Source organism: Mirounga angustirostris, unplaced genomic scaffold (genome assembly GCF_029215605.1).
Source record: "Mirounga angustirostris isolate CCGP_5_RB_7025 unplaced genomic scaffold, mMirAng1.0.hap1 SCAF_17, whole genome shotgun sequence".
In the NCBI taxonomy this organism is placed as follows: Eukaryota; Metazoa; Chordata; class Mammalia; order Carnivora; family Phocidae; genus Mirounga; species Mirounga angustirostris.
The window spans coordinates 8,897,512-8,904,251 of NW_026991725.1; positions in this window are offsets into that span (position 1 = coordinate 8,897,512).

Consider the following 6,740-nt stretch of genomic DNA (forward strand, 5'->3'; position numbering starts at 1 on the left):
CCAGCCCTGCGGGGAAGATGGACGTGTCAGCTGGCCACGGTTATCTGGAATGATTGATGCCATGTGTCAAAGCTTCACCATGGGTTGGTGGGACACAAAGGAGGAGGGAGGAGACATTATCAAACTGGGTTTGCTGAGGACGGAGCCAAGGGCATTCCAGGAGGGAAAGCCAGTGGGCATAAAGGCCCGGAGGCCGCATACCCCATACCCCGTGCTTTTTTTTGCTGCCATATCTCTGCGCATGTTTTCTTTGTTTCTCTATGCACGTATTTCTGGAATATGAGTCCCCAGTGGTGGGAGAAACACGAAACACACATGCAAAGTTGCAGAGGCCAGAGGCAGTGTGGTGGGTTCAGCATGGACTGGGGGGTCAGGCTCAGACTTGCAGTTCAGACTGTTTCCCTCTGACCTGGTGTTGGAAGGAAGATTTGGGGGGGCAGGGGAACCAGTTCAGAGGATGCTGCAGCAGAAGGGACAAGAACCAGGGCAGCGGGAACAGAGCTGGGTGGACACCATGGCATTCGGCTATGGAATTGCCAACCGCCTTGTCCTGCGTGGGGATGAGGGGGAGGGGACATGAGCCACTGCTGGACACCGAGACTTCCTGCCCAAATGAACCTCGGAGACCAGGCCACTCCAGGAGACAAAGTGGATGCTACCATAATGGTGTCTTGTCAGCACCCACGTTTTCACACACAGGGAACCCCGCAGAAGGGGATTGTTGGCCCAGAGTCACCTGGCAAACTTCATAATGGAGCCAGAGCCCTGCCTGCCGCCCTGTCCTGTAATCCGTACCCCTTCCTCTCCATTCCTCACCCCTTGTCCAAATGCGAGAACTCAGAAGCAATTGCTAGAAATGGCAAGTCTTGACCCTCGTGTAGTTCAAAAGAGAGCAGGCATGGAGGGAACAAGGCAGGACATTAAGTTAACAGCCCCTCTGGAATGACCTTGGCACTGAACTTCCCTTTAAAAATTTGTCTTCAACCCCGAAAACGAATCGAGGGACCTTGTAAAGAATAGCTACTGACGGAGAGCTGCTCAGGGAACACCAGGACCCCAGGCCCATGAATCAGCTTGCTAGCAAAATGAAATTTCTCAAACAGCCAGGCCTGGCAAAGGCAGAGCCGGAGGGACGGCGAAATGGCCTCAAGCCTGTGCCCACCCTGGTGCTCAGCTCCCTGCCCACCCCCCACCCCCCACCCCCCTGCCAGCTCCCTGCCCACCCCAGCCTTGCATGTGCCTCCATGCCTGTCTTCAACAAATCTTCACAGGCACCTACTAAGTGCCAGGCACGATGCTCCCCTTAAGAGAAGACTTCAGGAGGAGAGGGAGAGGTCTTGGAGCCAAACTGAGAACGCTGAAAATGCAATAAATGGGCCAGAGAAAGGAAACCCTCACTTGAAGGGAGGATACTTCCTACGACAAGTCGGTAAGGACTCCCGGAATCTGACAGCACATTTGCTGTGTGACCTTCAGCCTGTCTATCACCAGCTCTGAGCCCTCGTTTCCCCAATTGGACAAACATGGAAATCACCACTGCTAGGCAGTGTCCACTGCCCTCCCTCACGAGGCCCCACTGTTTCAACACCTATATCGCCAACAAGAGTCTAGATAGATAGGAATTATAACTGCCATGTTAAAGAGATAGGAACACAGAGGGGGCGAGTGACTTTCCGATGGCCTCCAGCTCGGAAGTGACCTGGCGGGCACCCACAAATCTACCCTCTTTCTGCTACATCTTTAGGCCACATTGGCAGTTGGAGGGGAATGAGGTTGCAGAGACTTGGAGCTTGAGAGGAGGATGAAGGAGGGGTCTCTAAAGATTTGATGAGCTCAGGGATGGGGGCAGCCCGTGGGGCCACCACTGAAGGCATAGATCATGGGTGGTGTGGGGGGACAGATGGAACACTGTGAGCACCATGGCCTCGCTGCAGCTGTTAGCGGGACAATACCCCCTCCCTTACTGAGAGCATCATACGACGTGTCTCATGGCACCGAACAAATAAATAGCAGACAGCGTCAGGCAGGATTCAAACCCAGATCACATGGCTCCAAGTTCCAGATCTTCCCACTGCCCCACACTGCCCACCTCTCAGGGACCTGGAGTTCGGAGGATCGTTCTGATGCAGAGGTAAGAACACCGGGCTGGAAGCCCAGCAGTTTGGGGCGGGTTCTCACTCAGCCACAGACTGAGCCCCATGTGTGGAATAAGCCAGGACCCTCAGCTAGAATCCAGGGCCCAGATGGTCCCTCGAGTGCCTTCAATCTTGATGGTTTGTGTGTCTTTAGGTGTGAAGTCCTGGGCACCACCCAGCCCTGCCATGTCACACCTCCCCCACCATAGAGATATAGCTACTGTGGGGGAGGAGGGAGGGTCACAGGCTCCTGTGGTCTTTGGCTATCCTCAAAGCTTTGTCAGCTCTGCCATCCTCTACCTGATGCCACCATGGGTTTGCATTTGCCATGTTGGGGTGGGAAGAGCATAGTGGAGGAGCAAAGGGGGGTGGGAATGGTGACTATCCTGTGCGTGCCAGAGGGGCAGTGAGTCTCGGGGCTAAGACAGAGCTTGAAAGGTCCCCTGCCCTCAGGGAGCTCCCAGTCTGAGGGGAGAGATCAGATTTTGTTCCATGGGAGCTCCCAGTCTTAGAGAAGAGGAACAGGCCCTGTCCTACAGCAGCTCCCAATCTGAGGGGGAAAACAAGCCACCTGCCCTTGACAAACACCCCGTCCGATGAGGGAGACTGGTCACACCCTGAAGAAAGGACAGCGTGTATTCAGACAGACATACAAACTGGTGCAAGTAAGCCCAAGGTACTTGATACACACACTTAGCCCACAGAGCAGAGGGGATGAAGTAAACGTGGAAGGCAGGCATGAATCCAGAAAGGCAGCCTGGAGCAGGGTTGTCTGCGGTGCTGAGGGGAGGCATGAGGTAGTTTCTACCAGACGGCTGGGAAGTCGGGACCCGGCACTCAGGGGCTTGGGAGGTGGGATGGATTTCTCCTGGCTGAACAGAGGGAGCTCTACGGGAACCCAACCAAGAGGAGTGGGTGTGAGGAGGGGAGGAAGTGACCCTCCCTCGGGTGACCCTGGAGAAGCCCCAGGCTGTCCAGGCATGGGAGAGGCCGGGGAGAGGCCCCAACCCTTTCTGCCCCTCAGGGAGGAAAAGGAGGCTGGTGCACAGCGGGGACGCCTGGATCGGGGCCATGAGGCTTGGCTTCCAGTCCCCTGGGCAACCCCCCTCAGTGTGACCTGGCAGGAGTCTCTGGCCCTCCTCTGAGAGACAAGGGGTGTGGATTGGATGTCGTCAGAGGGCCCTCCCGGAACTGTGCCTTTGTGCCCTCCCATCAGAAGCCCAGAGGTGACCCATATGCAGACCTATATACATAAATTCAAGCACAGACATCAGGGTGCCTGGCAACCCCGCCCTGGGTGCTAAGCATGGACCTCAAGCAGGGGCACTGGGGGGCTCCCTGTAGCTCCTCCCTCCAGGAGGGGTCCTGCCAGCTAGGAGAACTGACAGCAAGCCGAGGGAAGGAGGGAAAGTGAGCAGGGCCCTGGCGTGGATCTCTGGGCCCCATGGTTAACACCTAGCCCTGCAGCCCAGCACTGGCCCTGAAAGTGGACTCCACCTACAGCCCTGCACCCCGGACCTATCAGGGAGGGGGCGGGAGAAAGCTACAGAGTGAGGGGTCCCCCCAGCCTCCCCCCTCCCTGCCTCTCCTTAATTATTTACGCCCCCCCCCCCACCTCCACACATACTCCGCCCTCCCCTGGAGCTAGGACACTGGTCCCGGGCCTCCTCCCTCACACACACTTGCCCACCCTACGGGGTCCTCCTGCCTCTGCCCCCCTCCTCCTCGTTGCTCTGGTCCAGATTCCAGTCCCCCGGATGAGATGGCTTTCTAACCAGGTATCCAAGGAAGGGGTGGGCCCAGGGGAGGGGAGCTAGTGGTTAGCCCTCTGGGCAGGGACTACCTCTCCCAGGGAGGGGATAAGGGAGGAGAAGCATCCATCAGCAGTTGGGCTCCTCCAGGATATCTGCAGAGATGCCAGAGCCACGAGGTGACCCTCCACCCCAGCAAGCCCTGCTCCATAAACAGACACCACAAAGCACCAGAAACATCAGATGATTAAATTGCTGCCTTTGTCAAAAGATGAGGAACCAGGCTCTGGTGAGTGGCTGGGCGCGCGGGCAGAGCACTCAGAAATGCACGTTCTCTGAGCGCCACTGCACACTCACATGCCCGCCAAGCTCGCTGCCCCCAACACGCATGCGTGCACACACAATGCGCACACACACACACGCGTGCGCACACACACGAGAACACACAGGCCTGCAAATGCACGCGCGCACACGGCACATGCTCATTACAGCCCCAGCGCGGGAATGAGCAGGGGTGGCTAATGCTTGAGCGCATCATGGGGCAGAGCCCTCCCAGCCCCACCGCGCCAGTGGACAGGAAGGCCCAGAGTTGCAGAGGGAAGGACGGTGGGCCTAATGAAGAGGGGCTGGAATGAAGACAGGCAGCACTCTGGGCTCTCGTGTACCCAGGGGGTCTCTGCAAAGAGGCGTTGCTGCCCATCCACAGAAATAAACTTGGCGGGGCCGGTGGGGGGGTTGGCTGACTGCATAGGACCTTGTTGGAGGGAGGGCTGGTCAGGAGCATATTTTGCCCTGCCATATTTACCCCATACTTAAAACAATAAGTAAATAGTCTCCTGGCACTCAGAAGCATTCCCATTTACATGCAAGCCATCACTGAGTTAATTACAAAGATTCTTATCTGTTCATTAAAGCAGACTGGAGGACCCTCTATTTGGAAACACTTTGCAGTTAAAGGGACTATGTTATTAACTCTAATGAAATGATTTATTTTGGACTGGTGCCTAGTGAGGTAGAACCTAGGACCAGAAGCCTTATGGGGGGTGGGGTGCGCCCTGGTTCTCTGGGTTGATATTCTTTGCGCAGAAGTCATGAAGACTCCTGCGGGAAAAGGGGACAGAGATCTGGAGAGATTAACACCCCTCCTGTGGATGGAAGGAGCCCCGCTGAGGCTGGCTGGACAGGAAGGGCACCCCAAGTGACTTGGGGGTCACCCCAGCCAATATGGCTTTGCCATGGAAAGCAGCAAAATCGATTCCTCCCTGAGCTCAGTTCCCTGTCTGTGAAATGGGGACAAGATAGCACTCACCTCACAGGGTTCTGGAGAAGATGAAATGAGTTCTTGCATGTGAAGAACAGAAAATGTCCAGCCCACGACTCACCTTAGTAAATGCTAGCTATTATTTTATCATTTTCCAGGGAAAGATGAATTTTCTAAAATGATATGACATATGATCTGATTCTCCATATGATACTCCCATTTTTTTTTCAGCTTAGTGTTTAGATGTGGGACTTCCCTCTTAGACTGAGCCACCTCTCTGGGGTATTTCAACAATTTGGAGGAGAGGCTTGGAGTCCCTAAAAGAGAGATATTGATGTTTTGCTAATCTGGGGGGCAGGAGGGGTTCAATCAATCGGTCTGACAACCGAAAAGATATCTGAATCCAGGCTGGTGTCATAATACTTACATTTAAAATCATCTTCAGGACAGACCCTTTACTCATATTCCTTGGAGCTATTCTAAAACTAGGAGGTCTGAACTGACTCTTTGTGTGTGCAGGGAGGAGAGGGGTGGAGTGACTTAATCTTGGTCCAGGTGACGTCATAAGGGATAGGAATGCTTGGAGAGAGCGGGCCCCTGGAACCGAGGCCAGGACACTCAGCTTGGAGAAGCAGGCCCTCAGCTAAGGCGGGCCAGGGAGCAGCCTGCCCGGCCACACAGACCCTGCTCCCACTCCTCAACCTGGTACAGGGCTCAGAGGACCACTGTGGGCCATAAGCATGCAGCTGGGCAGAGATAGATATCTGCAGGTTGGAGATAAGCTCCCAGCCTAACGGCAGGGAGCTTATCTCACACTGGCCTTTCTCTGGGCTGTGCTCACAGGCTGGGGGGCCTGCCACCAGGGCTCCCCACTCCATTCCCCATTCTTCTCCCCTTCCGAGGCCTGAAACTCAGTCCCCCCATAGACTGTGCACCGGGATAGGGTGTGTGATTCTATTTGGGCTACTCTGTCCTCCAGGCCCCTCTGCTGGAAGGGAATGAATGTGCATCGACCTTGTTTCTCACCCACCGGGGCCCACAGGCAGAGAGGCTGTCCCAGCTGGTCCCCAGTGACGCGGTGGGCGGTGCCTGCCTTCCCTGGCCCACCCACAACCCATAGGCCCCAGGCAGGCATGGCAGGAGCTGCACTCAAAGACCAGACTGGAAGAAGTCCTACCCTGGAGTGCTCAGGCTCACCCCTGCCTGTGCCTCAGTCTCTTGTAAAAATAGGCTCTACCTTTTTGCCTGGAGGGTTTCCCGAGGGCTAGGGAAGGAGGTCAAACAAAGTCCAATGGCCAAATAGAAAAGGCCCAAGGAAGGTCAAAACTTTCTTCTAGAAACAGCATAAGGAGAACTCACGCTGGAAGGAAACCCAGACTCCAGAGAGACAGAGAAGTAAGAGAAGGGCCCGGGGACTGGGGAGACGCACAAGGCTTCTCCCCACCCCAGAACTCAGCAGGCAAACTGGGGAGGCAGGCGGGGCTGAACTAGGAGGGTGGACTGTCTCCTGGGGCCAGTGTGCACCCATGGGGACTGAGAGAGTGGCCCCAGAAGATCAGCTCTTGGAAAGATGGCAGCGGGGGCCGGGGGCCC